This window comes from Palaemon carinicauda, chromosome 15 (genome assembly GCF_036898095.1).
Source record: "Palaemon carinicauda isolate YSFRI2023 chromosome 15, ASM3689809v2, whole genome shotgun sequence".
In the NCBI taxonomy this organism is placed as follows: domain Eukaryota; kingdom Metazoa; phylum Arthropoda; class Malacostraca; order Decapoda; family Palaemonidae; genus Palaemon; species Palaemon carinicauda.
Window position 1 is genome coordinate 99,046,420 of NC_090739.1, and position 22,938 is coordinate 99,069,357.

The following is a 22,938-nucleotide window of genomic DNA, read 5'->3' on the forward strand; positions in this document are numbered from 1 at the left end:
TATTCTTTTCTGAGAGAGAGAGAGAGAGAGAGAGAGAGAGAGAGAGAGAGAGAGAGAGAGAGAGAGAGAGAGAGAGAGAGAGAGAGAGAGAGATTAAACAAAAATGAGAGATTACACAAAAATGTGTTGTGTACATATGATTTTTGACAGCGTTAACGGGTTGAAAGACAGTTAAATGTAACTAAAAAAACATCAGCGAATCTGAATTCCTTTATTAACTAAAACAAATATTGATACAAACACACTCGTGTGCGTATGCGCAAACACACACACACGCACGAGGAGACACGATCGGCGAGGAGGTAGAGATGGTGACTGCGATAACATACCGTAACTTACACTACGGAAATTTTAATCTAACTTAGCTTATTTATCTATTTTTTTATTTTTATATTTCATATTTTTTACATTTTTTTTCTTTTGAATTTTATTTTCATCACTTTCAGTGACGAGTTACGGTATGTTATCGCAGTCACCATCTCTACCTCCTCCCCGGCCGTCTCTCTTACTGCGTAGCAATTTTTGCACCTGTGTGTGTGTGTTTGTGCATACGCACACGAGTGTGTTTGTATCAATATTTGTTTTAGTTAATAAAGGAATTCAGATTAGCAGTTATTACTTTCTTAGTTACATTTAATTGTTTTTCAACTCGTTGACGCTGTTTAAAAATCATATGTACTCTAAACACATTTTTGTTTAATCTCTCTCTCTCTCTCTCTCTCTCTCTCTCTCTCTCTCTCTCTCTCTCTCTCTCTCGGTAAAAAAAGTAATAGACGTATCTAACACTATAACAGCGAAGAAGAATGAGAGAGAGAGAGAGAGAGAGAGAGAGAGAGAGAGAGAGAGAGAGAGAGAGAGAGAGAGAGAGAGAGAGAGAGAGAGAGAGAGAGAGATATTTTATTTAATGAACATGTTAATGCTATGTTTAGAGAGAAACAGAAAAAGAGAGAGGTCTTATTTAAAAGAGCTTTTTAATGCTATCATGGTTTTCTTTGCTTCACTTTTTTCTTTCTTTCTGTTCATCACGCTGGCCCTTCTCACAAATGATCGTTGCCAACAATCTCTTTGTCCTTTATCCCTATCAACAAAAGGCGTTCTATCTCTTCCAGGGTATTGCTAAGATGTCTTGTAATAATGGTGATCCCCTTCGATGGTTATTTGCTTTAATGGCTGCCTTCAGCTTGATGATCCTCGAGATCATAGGCCTATTCCGGCCATATTGTTTAGCCATACAGTATCACTCACATGCACACTGCTCTCATGTTTTTCTATAATTTCTTGCTTCAATTCTAATGAAAGAATTGCCTTCTTTCTGTACTGAAACTTAGCTTCTTAGGCACCATGATTATAGGTAAAATAAAAAAGGAAATGAATAGAGAACTGAGCACTCGACGCTCAATGGCGTAATGTTTACTTTGTGTGTCGAAATAAAATTTGGGTGTAGAGTCAAAAATTTGCTCGAATTTTACTTCGGATGTTGGAAAATTCGGATGTAGATACGTTCGTGTGGAGAGGTTCCACTGTATCATGATACATCATTCCTCATAGTAAATTGAGAAACTTAAAGGATTTATGATTAAGCAAACTGACTTGTTTTTAACAATTTTGTAAGTTAAGTTAATTTATCAAGAGCTTGATCAAAAGATATGGTTTTGTTAGTTTTTTCTGTGAAAAGATTCCCTGACTAGTCTGCCACAGCATTGACTGAAATAACAAAAAGGAAGAATATTGCAGGTAAGGTTATAAATCTTGTTAAGAGTTTGTATTGTACGCAAAACATGTCAAAATGCCGAAATCATTATAATAATTCTGAAGGGGTTCAACAGGTTGATGCCAGGAAAAAATTGGACTTTGCTTATGTGCTCAATTTAGATGTTGAAGAGGAAGATATTGAAGAATTAGAGGAATACTGTATGTTAAAATAGAGCTAATGAAGATCTAATAGAGTTGGAAGCACAGTGGCACTTAGAAGAGGAAGAATTGGAAATGGGGAGACCATGAAGGAAAAAAATAATTCTGAGCAGTTAGTAAACAAACAAGTTAGTAAATAAGAAGCATCTCTAAAAGATGATGAGGCAGTGGTGTCAATGTCTGATAGGATAGTGATGGGAATGGACAGAGCTTATTTTGAGGATTTTACAGATAAATATAGCATAAAAGAAAAGTCAGGATGAAAAATTTAGAAATTTTGCCAAAGTTAAAGTGGCTGCACACAATGTTTAAAGAGCCCAGAGAGATGTAGATAATATATGAAAGTGGAAGCACTGTAGTAAAGACTAATCTTATTGTGATGATTGATAAAGGGATTTTGACGAAGGAAAAATCTATTTCTGGGCGAGGGACCTGTGTCGCTCCGTGAAATGCTCCTTAAAGCACCATTTCTAAGGTATAAATACTGCTAAATAAACCAGAGAAAAGAGTTGCATGGAATGCCAGGAATATACCCAGCTCGCTCACCCTTATAGGGTGTCGGTATAATAACTGGGGTGTGTGAAACCACTACCAGAGGTCCCTTACCAATTAGTCTTCTCCTTCCTCAACATCCCCGTTACTACGAGGTGTCGTTCTCTACAGCTACTGGCCCCCCCCCACCACCACCACCACTACCACTACCCATCCTTCTCCTATCATTCCTATTAGTACCCCAAGCTTGGGCCAGCCTAGGGTGAGGAAAAAGGGGAGTGGGTTCACTGGGCGACACAGGTCCCCCAGAAATAGATTTTTCCTTCGTCAAAATCCCTTTTCTGGGCTCACCCTGTGTCGCTCCGTGAAATACTAAGAGAATTGGTCCCATAATTGGAAATACACAAAAAGTTAAGGAACTGAATTAAAAATAGAATTTAATTAAGTGTGTTTAACTAATAATCCTTAATATACCAATCTCTTAATTACAACCCAAATGAAGGTCAATGTTAAGGTAGGGGAAATAGGCAAGAAAGGTATCGCCCTGCTCCTTATTAGGAGACAAGGCACTAAGAGGAAAATATATATATGAAGATAGGACCCTGTTATAATAGTTCTGTTATATCAGGAGGAACCACTATATCTTTTTAATTCTTCAAAATTCATGTGACGAAAATAATTGACTGATGTTGCTAAAGCTTGGATATCATGGCCATGTGGGACAGATTCCGGCTTGGTTCGTTTAATAAAATAAAGAATCTATTGTCTGATTCCTTTCAGGGAAATGGTTCCTCCATCCTCTCTAATAAGCAAAGGTCCTGAAGACTTTTAAGAAGTTCTATTCAAATAGCCTTCCAGAGTGTTAACTGGGCACAGAAATAGATCCTGTGGAAGTGGGACAATCTTCCACGGGGACCATCTATTCTGTGGATCCTCGCTCTTTTCTGAGAACTTTCTATCTAGAGAGAATAAAATTCCACCAGAAGAAAGAAAATCAATATGATTTGGTTCCCTAGATAATGCTGAGAGTTCAGATATTCTGGCTCCTGAGGCTAAATTTATCAAAAATAAAGTCTTCCTAAGAAGCGCTATATAAGAGCATGAGTAATTATCAGTGTCAGAAGATAGATCAAGGACATCATTTAAAACCCAGGAAACTGTGTGAGGGCGAGTTACTGGCTCTCGGAATAGTCGAAAAATACGAATCTGTAAGATTAATATTGAACCCGAGCTGAAATATTTTCTTTAAAGCAGATTTAATTATAGTAATAGTATTATTGGCTAGGCCTCCTTCAAACAAAGATCTGAAAAAGGTAATGGCCAGATTCGTAGTCATGTTTTATTTGCGTGTAACTGAGGTAGCAATAATAAGGCGCAGATACGCTTTAGTAGCATTATTTTGCAACTAAATTATCAAATGTAGTTACAATAGAGTATGAATCTGATCCAGAATTAACACATGTGGGTCCATATTTTCTCCTGTAGAAAAAATATATAAATTCATTATCGGAATACTGCCACTCAATGGAGATGGGAAACCAAATCTGTCTGACTTGTTCAGATTTTTTGGACATCTATAAACACTGTAATGCAAACGTTCACTCGGCACTGGAGTTATTGGTCAGATATGCACCTATATGGAACAGTATGTTAATCATCGCTATGATTTGCACTAGAAGGTATGTATACCCATGCACCCGATGCACTGTAAATTACCAAAGTACTCCACTGTTCATAGCAGCACTAGACGACGGGTTTAATGACACTATCCGCCGCCTCCACAAAAGGTTTTATTTCATGTCCTTGCTTCGCATAGTGTTCATAGAAGACCCTGGATGATCTCCACCCAGTGTATGAGCGGAGTCTTTCAAAGTCCATATGCTGAAAGAAGGTTAACGAAGAAGCAACTTTCCTCGGATCGTGACCTGCGGGTGTACTGTTAGGATCTGCTCTGCGAATAAAGTAGGTGAGCTTCGCTCTTAGTTGTCTTAGGGATAAGTTTCATCCTGAGGTTTCGCCTCTGAAGAGCTGCTGTCCTTCCTTGAAGTCTGAAGTTCTTCATAGATAGACCTTAAGACACTCTAGTGGGCACAGAGATATATCTTCTTTCAGTGGGCAGATTCTCCAAGGACCACACCTATTAGTGGGTAGCTCATTCTTGGCAAGAAAGGCAGGATCAGGAAAGAGGTTCAGTTCTCCTGTGTCTAGGAACTAAATATGGCCTTTGTTTCTGGATAAGGCCACTTTTTCAGTAACTCTAGCCCCCGAGGCTATTGTAAACAGAAAAATTACTTTCTGTGTTAAATCCTTTAGAGTACAATCCTCATTGTTTAGGTTCAAAGCATAGTGCAAGACTTTGTCCAATGACCACGTGATGGGCTTTGGTGGGGCTGCTGACTTAAGTCTAGCGCATTCTTTTGGGATCTTATTAAAGATTTCACTAGTGAGGTCCACTTCAAAGGCATACAGAAATGGTCTAGCCAGGGCCGACTTACACGAGGTAATCGTAGTAGAAGCCAAGCCTTGTTCGTATAGATATATGAAGAATGTGAGACAGAAATCTATCGATATTTCTGTTGGTTTCCTTGTTTTCGCAAAGGAAACCCATTTCTTCTATGACGATTCATATTGTCTCCTAGTCGAAGTTGATTTATACTCTTCGATGAAGTCAACTTTATCCTTCAAGATTCCAAACTTTTTGTTCGCCGCTAGGGCGAGAAAATCATGAGATGTAGGTTGTTGGTTCTCGAGGAAGAAGCATAAAGAGTCAACTTCTGGACCAGTTGGGATAATACTGGATCCGGCAGAGGAAACAGCTTCAGTTTCAGCTCTAGAACTAGGGAATCAATTGCTTTTGGGCCACTTGGGGGCCACTACTGCTGCTGTCCCTCTGAAGGAGCTTAGCTTGTCGAGAACTCTTAGCAGGAGATTGATTGGTGGAAACAGGTAAATGTGATTCCACCGGTTCCAGTCGAGGGACATGGCATCCATTGCCTCTGCTTGAGGGTCCATATTGGGGGCTACGTAACAAGGTAGTTTCTTGTTGTCGCGCGTTGCTAAGAGGTCGATCTACAGTTCTGGGACTTTTTCCGAGATGAAGGAGAATGAGTCTGCGTCTAGGGACCATTCTGTCTCTATGGGCTTTCGCCTGGATAGAGCGTCCGCTGTCACGTTGCGGAACCCTTGTAGGTGAACTGCTGATAGGTGCCATCCCTTCTTCCTTGCCAGGTAGAAAATGGCTAATATCACATGGCTGATGTGAGTTGATCTCGAGCCTTGTCGATTTAGACATTTTACTATCACTTCATTGTCCAGGACTAATCTGATGTGGATTGCCCTGTGAGGGGATAGTTTCTTCAACGTTAGGAAAACTGCCAAAGCTTCCAAAATATTGATATGAAAGGTTTTGAACTGGTGCGACCAATTCCCTTGAACTTTTTTCACGTGAGAATGGCCTCCCCATCCTTCCAAGGAGGCGTCTGTGTGTATCACCATTGATGGTTGTGGTGGTTGCAGGGGAATTGTCCATGCTAGGCTCTTGGCTTTTGACCACGGCCTTAACTGCTTGCGCAACAGGGTCGGGGTCAACCTTAGTTGATCTCTTCGAGCGTTTGATGTGTATCTTCTCCAGACTCCTGACGCATCTTTTAGATGTGCTTTTAGCACCGGGTCTGTCACTGCTGCGAACTGGAGAGAGCCCAATACTCTTCCCTGTTGGCATCCTGAAGTCCTCTTGTGACGGATTACTCTCCTGACAGATCCCCCTATCTCTCTCCTCTTCTTGGATGGAATAGAGAGGTGGTGTGATTTTAAGTCCCATTGGATTCCTAACCATTGGAACTTCTGAGCTGGAGAAAGGCGAGACTTCTTGCGATTGATCTTGAAGCCCAGGTGTTCCAGGAACTGGATCACCTTATTGGCTGCTTGCAGACTAGTCTTAGATGCTGCCCATACCAGAAAATCGTCTAGATATGCTAGTACTTGAACTCCTTTGGAGCGTAGCTGCTGGACGATTGTGTCTGCTAGCTTTGTGAATATCCTTGGGGCTGTGTTCAGTCTGAAGGGCATTGCTCTGAAGACAAACTTCTTCTTCTGTAGTTTGAATCCTAGGTAGGAGGAGAAAGGGCGACTCAATGGAAGATGCCAGTAAGCATCTGTTAGGTGTATTGAGACTGTGTACGCTCCTATGTGTTGCAAAGTAAGTATCCGGAACTTGTTCTTGATGAACTTGAGTGGAGACAAGTCTAGAATGATTCTGAGTTTGTCCGAGTCTTTCTTGGGAACACAAAACAGTCTTCCCAAGAATTTGATGGACTTTGCTTTCCTTATTACCTTCTTGTTCAAGAGTTCTGAGGTATATTCTCCTAACGAGGGGGTGGAGTGTTGGAAGAATTCTAGAAAACGGGGTGGAGTTCTGTTCCATTTCCACCTGAGTCCAATTGTAATTAGGCTGTGGGCCCAGGGATCGAAGATCCAGCCATCCCAAAAGTGATACAGTCTGCCTCTTACCTGGAGCCCCTCATTGATTGGGGGGTCCTGCGGATTTGTTTCCGCGACCACATCCTCCCCCACCATGAGAGGAGTTACCTCCAGAAGAACATCTCTTTGGGCCTTTTCCTTTCTGACTAGGGCGACAGGAAGTCGACTGCCTCTCAAAGCCAGGGTTAAACACTGGCGACTGGGCTACCAGTTGTTGAGGGACAATCTGGAAGGTGGTCTGAGGCATCGTGGTCATAGTCACGGCAGGAAGTTGTGCCGGTCTGCGTGGTCTCCTTGCCTTTTTATTTTTAGGCTGGGGACCTTCGTCCGAGGAAGATTTCCTCTGAGTTCATGCCCCACTTTTGGAGAAGGTTCCTGTTCTCTGTGGCTGCTTTGGCTATGATCTCTTCTACCAGTTCCTTTGGGAAAAGGTCCCTACCCCAGATGCTCGAGGCAATCAGCTTCCTGGATTCGTGTCTTATGGTCGCTGAGGCCAGAACGAACTCTCTGCAGGCTCTCCTTGCTCTGAGGAAAGCATATAAGTCTTTCACAAGGGTCCCCATGTGAGACTTAGCCAGGAAGATGAACATTTCTGGGGCGTTATGTAGACCAGCACTCATTTCCAGGCAGTTCTGATGAGAAAGGTAGGCCGCAAGTCTCTCCTTAGACTCCTGTTCCCTCCTCAGAAGATGGTCTGGGAACTTCAGAAGGTTTCCTCACGGGCTGCATGTTCATCTCGCAGTATCACGTAACAGTCTGGGTAAGCTGAAAAGTTAGGCCAGAACTCAAGGTCTTCAATCAGTTTGGCCCCCAACTTCCCCGAGACGAATAGTTTCCCATTCATCATGGGCGTATGCTCCGCATACCTTCAGGGGTTGGTTTCGGAGCAGTGAGGGAGATCCAACACTCTAAGGGGCTTCTTAGTGGAGCCCCTGCTAGGTCCAGGGTGGTCCGCCCGCTCCTGCAACAGTATCTGCTGCTGCTTGATTGATTGCTTCATCGTCTTTTGTTCCTTTTGGAACAATTCCATCATCCGTTGAATCGACGTGAGGATCACTTCGTTCTTGTCGACCTGTGGAACTGGTTGTGAAGTTGGGGTTGAAGAAGTTGATGGCATAGGATGGTATGCCGTCACGGCGAACTGAGGGTCTTCGGTTGCCGTTGAAACGGATCCTTCTTCCTCCGCTTGTGGATGTTCCACGTCTTCTTCAGGGCCTCCAGGGCCTCCTTGCAGAAGGTCCTGTTCAGTGTCAGTGGACACTTCTGACATCCTTTCTTGGTGGATGTCAATGCCTTCTAGTGACTTATTTATGTCAGTGTAGATCTTCAGTTGTATGAGAGGAGGCTGGACCTGTTCCTGGGGCACTACCGTGTTTGGTAGAGCCTTGGGGAACAGTAGGCACCTTAGGGAGTCGTTGGGTAAGTACGGTCCCGGAGAGTTCTTTTGGGACCCTCTTACCCATTTGCGAAGGGTCTCCCTCGCTGTATCCCTAGTCTCTATGTTGACTAGGGGGGCTTCTCCGAAGCCGTTGGCCAGCAGGGTTGAGCAGGTGGGGCAACCCTTTGGGTACCACTACTTGAGGACCCCCGACACAATGCAGCAGGGGCATGAGTCCTGCACTTTGTGTGTCCACTAAAGTCCTTGCCCTTGTGGTTGCAGAACAATGCTGCACACTTCTCCATCGGCTCCTCCTGTAAAGGAAAAGGGCTCAATGAGTATCATGTTTTTTTATATCAGTGATATAAAAGCATACATTTTATTAACAATAGTACAGTAATCACTATTGTTTATAATAGCTTAGGATAGTAAGCTTGAAAGGAAGTAGAAAAAACACATATCTGTGTTTCCTCTCCCAAGCCATTGCTGAGACCTCCGTTAGTAATAATATTTGGTTTCCCTGATAGGGAGAATATAAGGTGAAAGAAACTCTAGGAACTAGAGTTAGAGTTAGTAAGTGTCTATACTAACATTATCCACCTGTAGTATATATTAATACTGATCGGTGATTTTTTAGGGTCATGATGATTGAAAAAACCATCTGGGTGTTGAGGGAGTACACAGCCTCAACATAATATCGTGGTCCCAACAATTGACTACGATAGGAAACACAGCATATGTTAGAAAACAAGTGTACTACTGTATAGTTGTATACTGTAGTTTAGCCGGCGGCACTGCTGGGGTTAGGTTAGTACCTGGCGGTGATAACTGATAGAGGGAGAAAAAGCATTAAGGAAGGAGAGTTTCCTATTATTATGGTTAAACATAACAATTGGAAGTGTAGGAGGACTATCAGGCTGCCTACTGTCTCCTTGCCAGAATGAGAGTTCCAATGGAAGGGGTAAGAATCTATCTGATTCCGGCTTCCACCCATCCACAAAAGGCCTGTCTGGCGGCGGTAATAAATGTGGATGGAAGTCCAAGAGAGGGCTGAGGACTTCCCAAAGTATGTTAGGTTTCCCACCGGCAGCCGTCAGGAGCCGTCTCAATCTTCCCCCCAATAATATTCGCTTCCTGTGAGGGAAGGAAGTAAGGGGGAAGGTGGCAGAGACGGCTGAACTAACTGCTACCGGCAGGGTACCAGCCGGTAACGCAGTCACCCTAGCAAGCCGGGATGACTGACAGAATACCGGTGAAAATTTTCTGATGGCTATGACGTCACTAAAGGACAAAAGGGGAAGGGTAAACGGTCTTATAGTTCATTGAAATAAGAGGTGGAGGCAGGTATGCCACCTACCTTCAAAAACTGAGGAAGCATGGCTTCCTGTGCTGACGACATCGTAGGCGGCAGAGGAAGCATAAGACAAGGACACCCTGAGTTAGTTACTATCTAAATCAAAGCCGGAGGTGGCAAGAACTCTGTTCAACTCGATGGTGATGAAGAAAGACAGTGGTTGCCAACTGTAGCGGCGGTGGCACTCAGGGAGGGAGAAAGGGTTTAGCCTCTTCTCTCTGAGAGAGAATGAATATCGTAACTTATCTACAGATTCTAGAGAATGTAAATTCTCATCCGAATCGAGAAGGAACGATAGGGTGAGGCTAAGTGTGGGGAAGTACTTTACTAACGTATATATGAGCGAGAGTAGCACAGCTCTGGTAGGATCCCCGGCAAAGGTAGTTGGTACCGCCGGGCTTCCCACCGCATACGATAAGTAAAGTTACATAATAGGAAGGGGAATAATATACATGTATGTGAAATCACCTCTTGTATAATTTGCCTAAATAGCTAACATTATAGCTTAATACCGGGAATTGTCGCCCTACTCACTATATAGAATGCAATTGTAACGGGCGAATGCAGTCATAAAATGGCTGCCTCCGGTTCTCGGCAACGCTCAACCAAACACACTTAAATTATTGAAATTTAACTGTGAAAAGGGAGCCTAAAATTATACATAGGAAAGAATTAATACTCAACTTTCCAGAAGATGAAGATGCTGGAGATTGCATGATGATTATTCCAATAACTTGTAACAAAACACCGGGTTAACGTGGGAGCACAACTCGCTTAGAGCGCTACAAGAAAAGGAATGGCTAGGTGGAAACCAACATGCCACGACCTGGCCTTTCATTAGAAGGGGCTAGCGTTCGATCCCAAGTATGAGGTAGAAATTTATTTCTATTTGAACACGATGTTGTGTTGATATTTATCCATATTGACTCATTAGGGGTAATTTGAATGAATTACTACCAATTGTGTCACGTGGTGGGCTGGGATATCAGGTAAAACTCGCTGGTAAGAGACTGATGTCTCGCCAGGTAAATCCTCGGACAGCTGGGTAGCGTCAGGTTCCGATATCTTTTAATGGCCTCTCGTGGCATGGTTGGTTTCGACCTGGCCTTTCATTAGAAGGGGCTAGCGTTCGATCCCAAGTATGAGGTAGAAATTTATTTCTATTTGAACATGATGTTGTGTTGATATTTATCCATATTGACTCATTAGGGGTAATTTGAATGAATTACTACCAATTGTGTCACGTGGTGGGCCGGGATATCGGGTAAAACTCGCTGGTAAGAGACTGATGTCTCGCCAGGTAAATCCTCGGACAGCTGGGTAGCGTCAGGTTCCGATATCTTTTAATGGCCTCTCGTGGCATGGTTGGTTTCGACCTGGCCTTTCATTAGAAGGGGCTAGCGTTCGATCCCAAGTATGAGGTAGAAATTTATTTCTATTTGAACATGATGTTGTGTTGATATTTATCCATATTGACTCAGGGGTAATTTGAATGAATTACTACCAATTGTGTCACGTGGTGGGCCGGGATATCGGGTAAAACTCGCTGGTAAGAGACTGATGTCTCGCCAGGTAAATCCTCGGACAGCTGGGTAGCGTCAGGTTCCGATATCTTTTAATGGCCTCTCGTGGCATGGTTGGTTTCGACCTGGCCTTTCATTAGAAGGGGCTAGCGTTCGATCCCAAGTATGAGGTAGAAATTTATTTCTATTTGAACACGATGTTGTGTTGATATTTATCCATATTGACTCATTAGGGGTAATTTGAATGAATTACTACCAATTGTGTCACGTGGTGGGCCGGGATATCGGGTAAAACTCGCTGGTAAGAGACTGATGTCTCGCCAGGTAAATCCTCGGACAGCTGGGTAGCATCAGGTTCCGATATCTTTTAATGGCCTCTCGTGGCATGGTTGGTTTCGACCTGGCCTTTCATTAGAAGGGGCTAGCGTTCGATCCCAAGTATGAGGTAGAAATTTATTTCTATTTGAACACGATGTTGTGTTGATATTTATCCATATTGACTCATTAGGGGTAATTTGAATGAATTACTACCAATTGTGTCACGTGGTGGGCCGGGATATCGGGTAAAACTCGCTGGTAAGAGACTGATGTCTCGCCAGGTAAATCCTCGGACAGCTGGGTAGCGTCAGGTACCAATATCTTTTAATGGCCTCTCGTGGCATGGTTGGTTTCGACCTGGCCTTTCATTAGAAGGAGCTAGCGTTCGATCCCAAGTATGAGGTAAAAATTTATTTCTATTTGAACACGATGTTGTGTTGATATTTATCCATATATATATATATATATATATATATATATATATATATATATATATATATATATATATATATATATATATATATATATGGCAAGTTTCCTCCAGTATCATGGCAGGAATCCCTTGTGAAGGGTACCACGGGGTGGGAAAAAAATCCGGGTGCGGCCAAATGGTTCGTTGTATATGATACTTGATTGGAAAACATTGATAAATGTTTGCAAACAAGACCTCATTATCCCTGATGACAGGTATCCCTCATGATGGGGATGAAGGAGGAACCCTCTTGAGGGCAGACTACCTATATTATCATTATTATTACTTGATAAACTACAACCCTAGTTGGAAAAGCAGGATGCTATAAGCCCAGGGGCCCCAACAGGGAAAAGAGCTCAGTGAGGAATGCAAAAAAGAAAAAATAAAATATTTCAAGAGGACTTACAACATTGAAATAAATAATGGATTTTGATCAAAGTGGAAAATCTATTTTTATGTGAGAGGGCCATGTCGTCCTGGTGGAAGGGCTCCTATAGGTAGCCTTCTAAGGGATATTTACTAGTGATACTCCCAGAGAATTAAACCAAAGCTCTCCAGGATTCTAACTCCTGGCGCGAGTATCCAATAAAGGATATCACATAATATCAGGGGACATATTCTAGATACGACACATGGCAATCTTCACCCGGAATAGATTTAACTCTTCGATGTAAGGGGGAAGAGTGGCAAAAGAAAGGGGTGCCATTCCTATTCTTGCTGTTAAGTGGAAATGGGCACAGATGAAGTGATTTTGGGAGGGGTCAGCAAGAGGGTGGGTCCATCAGGACGACGTGCCCCTCACCCAAAAATAGATTTTTCACTTTGATCAAAATCCGTTTTTTGGGCTCAGGCCATGTCGTCCTGATGGAAATATACTAGAGAATTTTCTTGAAATTACTATTAGCTGTGGGTTTGTGTATGTGCATTCCACCTTGAGTAGATTTCCTTATCTGGTCTACTAGACCTATATGTGAAATTCCAGAGATCTGTCACTTCCACTAACCTGGAGCTGGTTTAGTGTCTCATACCCCCAGCAGGGAAAATGTCGATATCGACAATAAGGATTCAAGGTTTGTATTTCCATGGAACAAAAAGGAAAGTTTTTTTTTTATTTACCTTAAGAATGTAAGTTTTATTCCTCTGGAAATCATTACTGTATTGTGATTTCAAGGATATAAGACCCATACAGGAGTTTAGTAAAATTCTAGTGTAATTTATTAGCTTATAACTGAGGGAGCAGTAATAAGACGCGAATACGGTCAAGTATTTTTGTTATGCAACTAATTTATCAGAAGTAGTTACAACAAAGTATGAATCTGATCCAGCATTACGACACATTAAAACACATATTTTCTTGTGTAGAGAATATATATAAATACATTATTGGAATAACACCACTCAGGGAGATGTGAAACCAAATCTATCTGACATGGTCGATGTTCGGAAATGCATAAACACTGTAATGCAAATGTTCACTCGGCACTGGTGTATTGATCAGATATGCACCTCTACAGAACAGTATGTCAACCATAGCTGTGATCTGCACTAGTGGGCAGGTATACCCATGCACCCGATGCACTGTAAAGTCCCAAACCAGTTCACTGTTCATCGCAGCACTAGACAACGGGTTTAATGACACTACCCGCTGCCACCACAAAGTTTTTTATTTCATGTACTTGCTTCGCGTAATGTTTGTAGAAGACCCTGGATGATCTCCACCCAGTGTATGAGCGGAGTCTCTCAAAGTCCATATGTTGAAAGAAGTTCAACGTAGAAGCAACTTTCCTCGGATCATGACCTGCGGGTGTACTGTCAGGATCCGTTCTGCGAATAAAGTAGGTGAGCTTCGCTCTCAGTTGTCTTAAAGATAGGTTTGATCCTGAAGTTTTGCCTCTGAAGAGCTGTCCTTCCTTGAAGTTTAAAGTTCTTCGAAGATAGACCTTAAGACACTCTACTGGGCACAGAGAGGCATCTTACTTCAATGGACAGATTGTCCAAGGACCCCACCTTTTGGTGGGTAGCTCGTTTTTGGCAAGAAAGGCAGGATCAGGATAAAGGTTGTTCTTCTGAGTCTAGGAACTGAATATGGCCTTCGTTTCTGGATAAGGCCCCTGAGGCTATTGCGAACAGAAAAATGACTTTCCATGTTAAATCCTTTTAGAGTACAGTCCTCATCGTCTAGGTTCAAAGCAGAGTGCAAGACTTTGTCCAAAGACCACGTGATGGGCTTTGGTGGGGTTGCAGGCTTCAGTCTAGCGCATGCTTTCGGGATCTTATTAAAGATTTCACCAGAGAGGTCCACCTCAAAAACGTACAGAAGTGGTCTAGCTAGGGCCGATTTACAAGCAGTAATTGTAGTAGAGGCCAGGCCTTGTTCGTGGAGGTGTATGAAGAATACAAGACAGAAATCTATCGATATCTCTGTCAGTTTCCTTGCTTTCACAAAGGACACCCATTTCTTCCATGACGATTCGTATTGCCTCCTAGTCGAACTTGACTTGTACTCCTCGATGAAGTCAACTTTATCCTTCAAGATTCAAAACTTTTTGTTCGCTGCTAAGGCGAGAAAATCATGAGATGTAGGTTGCTGGTTCTTGAAGATGAAGCGTAGACAGTAGACTTCTGGACCAGCTTCAGTTTCAATTCTAGGACTAGAGGGAACCAATTGCTTTTGGGCCACTTGGGTGCTACTACTGCTGCTGTCCCTCCTGCTTGTCGAGGACTCTTGGTAGGAGATTGGTTGGTGGAAACAGGTAAATGCGATTCCACCTGTTCCAGTCGAGGGACATGGCATCCATCGCTATGGTGTCCATCGCCTCTGCTTGAGGGTCCATGTAAGGGGCTACATAACGAGATAGTTTCCTGTTGTTGCTCGTTGCGAAGAGGCCGATCTGCAGTTCTGGGACTTTTTTCGAGATGAAGGAGAATGAGTCTGCGTCTAGGGACCATTCTGTCTCTATGGGCTTTCACCTGGATAGAGCGTCCGCCGTCACATTGAGGAACCCTTGTAAGTGAACTGCTGATAGGTGCCATCCCTTCCTCCTTGCCAGGTAGAAGATGGCTAACATCACATGGTTGATATGGGGTGATACTGAGCCTTGTGGATTTAGACACTTTACTATCCCCTCGTTGTCCTGGACCAATCTGATGTGGATTGATCTGCGAGGGGATGGTCTCTTCAACGTCAGGAATACTGACATAGCTTCCAAAATGTTGATATGAAATATTTTGAACTTGTGCGACCAATTCCCTTGCACTTTTTTGTCGTGAGAATGAGCTCCCAATCCTTGCAAAGAGGCATCCGTGTGTATCACCACTGTTGGTTGCAGTTGTTGCAGGGGAATTGTCCGTGCTAGGCTCTTGACTGTTGACCACGGCTTTAATTGTGTGCGCAACAAGGCCGGGGTCAACCTAGTTGATCTCTTCGAGCATTTTATGCGTATTTCCTCCAGACTCCTGACGCATCTTTCAAACGTGCCTTTAGCACAAGGTCTGTCAATGCTTCAGACTGGAGAGAGCCCAATACTCTTTCCTGTTGGCATCTTGAAATCCTCTTGTGACGGATTAGTCTCCTGAAAGATCCCACTATTTCTCTTGTGACTTTAAATTACATTGGATTTCTAGCCTCTGGAACTGTTGAGCTGGAGTGAGAAGAGACTTCTTGCGGTTGATCTTGAAGCCCAGGTGTTCCAAAAACTGGATCACTGTGTTGGCTGCTTGCAGACAAGTAGTCTTGGATGCTGCCCATACCAACTATTCGTCTAGATATGCTACCACCTGAACACCTTTGGTGTGTAGCTGTTGGACGATTGTGTCTGCTCGCTTCGTGAATATCCTTGGGGCTGTGTTCAGTCTGAAGGGCATTGCTCTGAAGACAAACTTCTTCATCTGTAGTTTGAATCCTAGTTAGGGGGAGAAAAGGCAACTCATTGGGAGATGCCAGTAAGCATCTGCTAGGTCTATTGAGACCGTGCATGCCCCTTTTGGCAGAAGGGTCCTTATGTGTTGCAAAGTAAGCATCCGGAACGTGTTGTTCTTGATGAACTTGTTGAGTGGAGACAAGTCTAGAATGACTCTGAGTTTGCTGAGTCTTTCCTGGGAACACAAAACAGCCTTCCCTGGAACTTGATGGACTTCGCTTTCTTTATCACTTTCTTGTTCAAGAGTTGTAAGGTATATTCTTCCAACAAGGGGGTGGAGTGTTGGAAGAATTCTGGAAAACGGGGTGGAGTTCTCCTCCATTTCCACCCGAGTCCATTCGTGATCAGGCTGTGGGTCCAGAGATTGAAGGTCCAGCGATCCCAAAAGTGATGTAGTCTGCCCCCTACCTGGAACCCCTCATTGCTTGGGGGGTCCTGCGGATTTATTTCCGCGACCACGTTCTCCTCGGCCCCGAGAGAAGTTACCTTCTGGAGAACTTCTCTTAGGACCTTTTCCTTTTTGACTAGGGCAAAAGGAAGTAGACTGCCTCTCAAAGGTAGGGTTAAATACTGGTGACTGGGCTACCAGTTGTTGAGGGACCATCTGGAAGGTGGTCTGAGGCATCGTGGTCATAGTCATGGTGGGGAGTTATGCAGGTCTTCGAGGTCTCTTCGCCCTTTTGTTTTTGTGCTGGGGACCTCCTTCCGAAGAAGACTTCCTTTTTCAGGACATGCCCCACTTTTGGAGAAGGTTCCTGTTCTCCGTGGTTGCTCTCGCAATGACCTCTTGGACCAGTTTCTGTGGGAAAAGGTCTTTTTCCCAGATACTCGAGGTAATCAGCTTCCTTGGTTCATGTCTGATGGTTGCTGAAGGCAAGACAAACTCTCTACAAACTCTCCTCGCTCTGAGGAAAGCGTATAGGTCTTTCACAAGGGTACCCATGTGAGATTTAGCCAGGAAGAGGAACATTTCTGGGGCATTATGTTGACCTGCACTCATTTCCAGACAGTTCTGATGAGAGAGAGAAGCCGCAAGTCTCTCCTTCGACTCCTGATCCTTCCTCAGAAGATGGTCTGGCAACTTCAGAGGTTCTCATTGAACTGGTGTCCTGCAATCTCTGGGTCTAACTTAGAGACAGAGAAGGTTAGGTGGACATCCTTCCACTTTTACTCGCAGGTAGGCAGTGCTAGAGAGAATGGCTTGCATTCCTCTAGGGTCGGGCAGGGTTTCCTCTCATCGACAGACTTGACGGCAAAGTCTAGTGCTTTCTTCGTAAAGGGGAAAGAGATGGAGGAATGGGCAAGAAATGTAGGGTGTTTCTTGCTCAGTGCTGAGACTTTGGAGTTGGTATACCCAGCTCCCTTCAAGGCCTTCAGGAGGATGGCTTGCGCCTTCTCGTGTTCGAATACAATGACCTCTTTGGGGACCGTTTCTTCTTGGGTCGCATTTTTGTCCCGCAGTCTCACGTAGCACTCTGGATAGGCCGAAAAGTTAGGCTAGAACTCCAGGTCTTCAATCTGCCTACCTCCCAACTTCTCAGAAACGAACTGTTTCCCATTCATCATTGGCATATACTCCGCATACCTCCACGGATTAGTTTCGGAGCAATGAGCGAGATCAAACACTCTAAGAGGCTTCTCAGAGGTGCCCTTGGTGGTTCCGAAGTGGTCCATCTTCTCCTGCAACAGCTTTTGCTGCTGCTTAATCTATTCCGGCATCGTCTCTTGTTCCCGTAAGAACGACTCCATCATTCATTGAAGAGATGTCAGAATCTCTTCGCTTGCATTAACCTGGGCAACAAGTTGTGGAGTTGGGGCCGAGGTCGTTGACGGCAAAGGTTGGTATGCCATCACGGCAAACTGAGGGTCGTCTGTTGCCGCTGACACAGATCCTTCTTCCTCCACTCGGGGAGGTTTCACGTTCTCTTCAGGGCCACCTTGTAGTAGGTCCTGTTTGGTTTCGGTGGACACTTCTGACATCCTCTCTTGGTGGATGTCCATGCCTTCTAGTGCCTTATTAATGTCCGAGTTAATCTTCAGTTGAACGAAGGAAGACCGGATCTGTTCCTGGGACACCACCGCACTCGGCAGAGCCTTGGGGAACAGTAGGAACCTCAGGGAATCATTGAGCAAGTATGGTCCTGGCGAGTTCTTTTGGAACCCTCTTACCCATTTGCGAAGGGTGTCCCTCCCTGTATCCCTAGTCTCTAGGGTAACTAGGGGGGCTTTGGCGTAGATGTTGGCCAGCAGGGTTGAGCAAGTGGGGCAACCCTTCGGATCCCAATACTTTAGGACTCCTATGACGACGCCGCAGGGGGCATGAGTCCTGCACATCGTGTGGCCACAGAAGTCTTTCATCTTGTGGTTGCAGAACATCGCTCCGCATTTTTCCATAGGGTCATCCTGTAAAGGAAAAATACTAATGAGTATTTTTGTTTTTTATATCAGTGATATAAAAGCATACAGTTTATAATAGCAATAGTAATCACTATTGTTTATGGTAGCTTAGGATAGTAAGCTTGAGAGGAAATAGAAAAGACACATATCTGTATTTCCTCTCCCAGGCCATTGCTGAGACCTCCGTCAGTATTAATATTCAGTTCTTTGATAGGGAGGATACAAGGTAGAAAAACTCTAGGAACTAGAGTTAGAGTTAGTAAATAGCTTATACTAACATTATCCACCTGTAGTATTATAGTAATACCGTTCGGGTATTTCAAGTCCCTGATGATCAAGGAAAACCATCTGGGTGTTCAGGGAGTACTCAGCCTCAACAGAATATCATAGTTTCAACAATTGTCTGTGACAGGAAACAGAGTATGTTAGAAAACTTAGAAAATATATGTACTACTGTATAGCTGTACACAGTAGATTGCCGGCAGAGACTGCCAGTGTTAGGTTAGTACCTGACGGTGCTAACTGGAAGAGAGAGAGAAAGATTAGGGAAGGAGAGTTTCCTACTATTATGAATGGACATGACAGCTGGAAGTGTAGGAAGACTATAAGACTGCCTATTGTCTCCTTACCAGAGTAAAATTTCCAATGAAAGGGGAAAGAATCTATCAGATTCTGGCTCCCATCCATTCAAAAAAGGCCTGTCACCGGCAATGAATGTGGATGGCAACTCAAGAGAGAGCTGAGGACTTTCCAAAGTATATTAGTTTTTTCAACGGGCGTGTGCGCGTGCGAGGTCGATTGTGAGGGCACGGGCGCGCGGGCGAGCGATAGCGCGTAGAAGCGTATGCAGGAGACTTCGGCGAGTGCGCAGGAGGCTGATTGTGCGCTGGCGCGTGCAAGGGTGAATGTTCGCGCAGGATCAGGATGAAGGGCCCGTAAGCGTGCGGGCGAGAGATCGTGCGCCCCAGAAGATGTAGTCGGGCGCGCCAGCGCAGGAGAGATATCCTTTGTGCGCGGCCGCGCAGCTGGAAACTGCATTCGTTGGCGTGCCTCTTGTGGGCGCACATCAGGCTGGCGGTGTATAGCTGCTGTAGGAGATGGGCGTGGGCGCGTGTAGGTGAACGCGCGCGATTGCGCGCTGGCGAAGGATGGCGCGCAGGAGAAAGCAGGCGGCGCGTTGGCAAGCACTAACAAGTAGGAGAAGTCTTAGACTTCCCTACCACACCCAGATCCGAAAATCGTGGGCGCGCAGGAGATTGTTGGCGTGTTGGAGAGCGCTGGTGCGCAGGAGAGCACTAACGCGTTGGTGAACGCTGACGCGTAGGAGAGCGCTGGTGTGCATGGCGCGCAGTAGGTTGAAGGCGCGCAGTGGCACGCTGGCGAGCAGGTGAGCGCTGGTGCGCTATCTCAGGAACAGCAGCAGCAGGTGAGCGCTGGCGCGCTATCTCAGGAGCCTCAATGAGGTCAGGAGATCGTTGGCGCGCATGCTTAGCATGGCGCATAAGGGACGTGTGCGCTAGATGGCGCGTACGCCCTTATTGCCCCGAAGGGACCGGTGCCTGACTTTTAAAGACAGGTTTAGTTGGCGCATACAGCGCATCAGCTGCCAGGAACGGCGACGGCAGGTCAGCAGGTCTGTCGGGTTGAAGGTCGACATGTCCTTGTAAGGACGACCTTCCACAGAAGGGGATCGCGAACGATCTGCAGAGAGGTCCAGGGTCGTAGCAGGAACAGTCGGTGACCGATGACGAGGCTCCTCTGCGGCGGATTGCAACGACGATGATGAACTGGAGAGGCGCCTCCTCACCGACTTATATGGTGAAGGAAGGCGAGCCTTGCGACGTATATGCCCTCTGGGGGCCGTTGGATCAGCAAGCTGACCTTCAGCAGTCGTCCGAAGAGGAGTCTCTGTGAGTGAACTCCCCCGAGGGGAAGAATCACCGGCAAGAGAGACTGTTGGACTTAGTTTCTCCCTCGTAGGTTGAGCAGGAACGGGAGAAACTAAGCCTTCAGCTACTGCAGGGTGAGAAGATGCAGAGGTATTAGGAGATACCGCATTAGATACCTCTGACACCACAACGTCGACAATAGACAGAGGATCAACCTCTGCCAAAGTCGGCGATTGCTTGACAGCGGAACCCAATCGGATGATGTCAATCAGCGCTTCCTTCGAGGGCGAACCCTCGAGCCCCAAGGAAGACCAAAGCTGGAATAAATTGGTTACATTTAAATCAACATTTAAATCCTCCCCCGGGGGAAGAGGTGGAGCTGCCTCGCTAGGGGAGGCAACGCCATCTCTCGAACCCCGAGATCGGGAAACAGAACCACGGTCTACGCTACCACTCACCGGTCTCTCAAAAAAAACCGATCGAGTGGGAGCTTCGGAGCAGGTTTGGGCAATGGAAGAAGAGTCCTTAGGATTTTCTCCTTTCAAAGAAATCTTCGAAGGAGAAATATCCCGCCTGGACTTCTTACGTTGCCGAGAAAACCTCTCCCACTGGGAGGTAGACCACTCCCTACACTCACCACACTTATTACTACTATCACACCGTTGGCCACTACAGTAAGGACAAAGGGTGTGAGGGTCCGTCTCGACCGCCGACATAAATGTACCACAAGGGCGGTCGGGTAATCCAGGACATTTGCCCATGTTCACAGAGGCCAACTTCACACTCAAACCTGTAGGAGAGAAAGGAAAAAGACATTAATGGCTGTCAGAGAGGCGAGGGTGAGAGCGGACACATCCGACTACCACCCGAGCCGAGAGCAAAGTGAGCTCAAGCACAGGTGTGTGTGAGAGGGGGGGTAGCAAGCTACCCTCCCTAACCCCCGCTAACTAGCGGTGGGGTAGTAAACCCTCGTTAAAATTCTAATTGCTCGTCATTTCAGCTACGCTGAAAGTAATAACCCCTAATAAATAGCGTGGTTTGTATGTCAGTTATGGAACAAATAATAATAATAAGTGAAGGACAATAATAATGTGAAGGAGATATACTAATATGCATGATAAGTTACATCAGTGAGGTAATTCTGTGAAAGTGAATGGTCATATCAGTGGGATATCGTGAAAGAAACGGACTACAGACTATGCAGATTTGATCAGCTGATTTGAATGTAAACAATGCATGAAATTATAATTCGCTAAGTATTTAATTATAAATACAATAATAAGATGTAAAAATTACATGAATTATTATTGGATACAGTAAAGTGAAACACCAGTATAATCAAAATCTGGTTTATTTCAAATATAGCTGTAATTTTTTACCACAGTAAATGGATACCCACTGTACAGAGAGAGCTAGGATAGTGGCACGCAGCGCTATTGGGGAGCAATGGCTTGCTGGTGAGTGCTGGCGTGTGCTGAAGAACTGGAGCACAATGCCGAGATGGGGAATGATGGGACGATTGAGTAGGCCGACGTGTCGGCGATCTATGACACGTAGGCGACGCTAAGTGACAAGAGTGCTCTGTCCGATGGTCTGATGGCATGTGCGTGCGCTGACGAACAGGAGATGGCTGGGTAGTAGGCACGCGTCTAGAAGCGTGATGGCCTGTAGCAGCGTGATGTCTTGGCAACCAATGATTAAGATCTTGGCGCGTTGGCGAACGACACGTTGGTCGGCGATAGTCGGAGGGCGCGTGATGGGAAGGGTCTTCATGACAAGGAGATGTGTGCGTAGGAAAATTTTGAGCCGGAGAAAGACGCACAGGTAAAAGGCGCACTGGAGAAAGCTGAGCAGGCGAGTGACACGTGGAAGGTTGGCGCGTGGGAGATTGACACGTGGTCAATCGACACATAGGTAGATGAGAAGGAGGAGACAGGAACGGAGACGGGCAGTCAGGTGAAAAGCAAGTCGTAGGGTGAGCTGAAGATCGGCACGCAGGATGATGAGCAAGAGAAGGGATGTGCCTTTTGGAAGGACGAACATTCTCTGAAGGGGATCGCACACGATCTTCAGGTGAAGCATGATCCTCAGGCAGAGAGTCCAGAGCCGAAGTCCGTGGACTAGTGGCAGCTTTGTCGGTAGAAAGTCCACGGGCAGGCGAGGGTCATGAGCCAGAAGACGAAGGATGAAGAGGCTATCTGCGGAGGAAGGCTGTGTTGACGAACCTGAAGAGCTAAAGAGGAATCTATTCACCAAAGGTGAACGCAGACTTTTAAGGCGAAGCGGAGGGTGAGCACGACGGGAGCGACGTCCAAGGGGACGCCCTCTAGGGGCCAGTGGATCAGAAAGCTGACCTTCGGCAGCAGCAGTCCTTCTAAGGGGAGTCTGTACGAGTGAACTCTCCTGAGGGAGAGAAACACTCACAGGAGAGACGGGCCTAGAACTTTGCTTCCCCCTTTAAAGGATGTTTGGAAGGAGGGAAGCGCAGTCTTCGGTAATAGCGAAGAGTCCGAAGGGCAGGAACATCAGCAAAATGAACAGCGGACGATGTCTCAGACACAATGACGTCGACGAAGGACAGAGGATCCACCTCTGACGTCAACGAGGGCTGCACGCTAGCGCCATGGCAAAGAAGCTCCAGCAGGTTATCCTTGGAGGGTGGACCTGGTAACCCCAAGGATGACCATACCTGTAATAAAGGAGAAAGAGTCATGGAACCCCCAAGGGGGAGAGGCAGGGTCACTTGGCTAGGGGAAGCGACACCGTGTTAAAGGGCCTACGCTACTATTTGACGGTCCCTTGGAG

General features: G+C 45.4%; 1 protein-coding gene across 1 annotated transcript in view; it reads right to left on the minus strand.

Annotated features, from left to right (window-relative positions):
- Nucleotides 1–22,938, minus strand: part of LOC137654346 (glutaredoxin-2, mitochondrial-like) — an 88,601-nt gene that overhangs the window by 48,812 nt on the left and 16,851 nt on the right. The window lies entirely within an intron of this gene.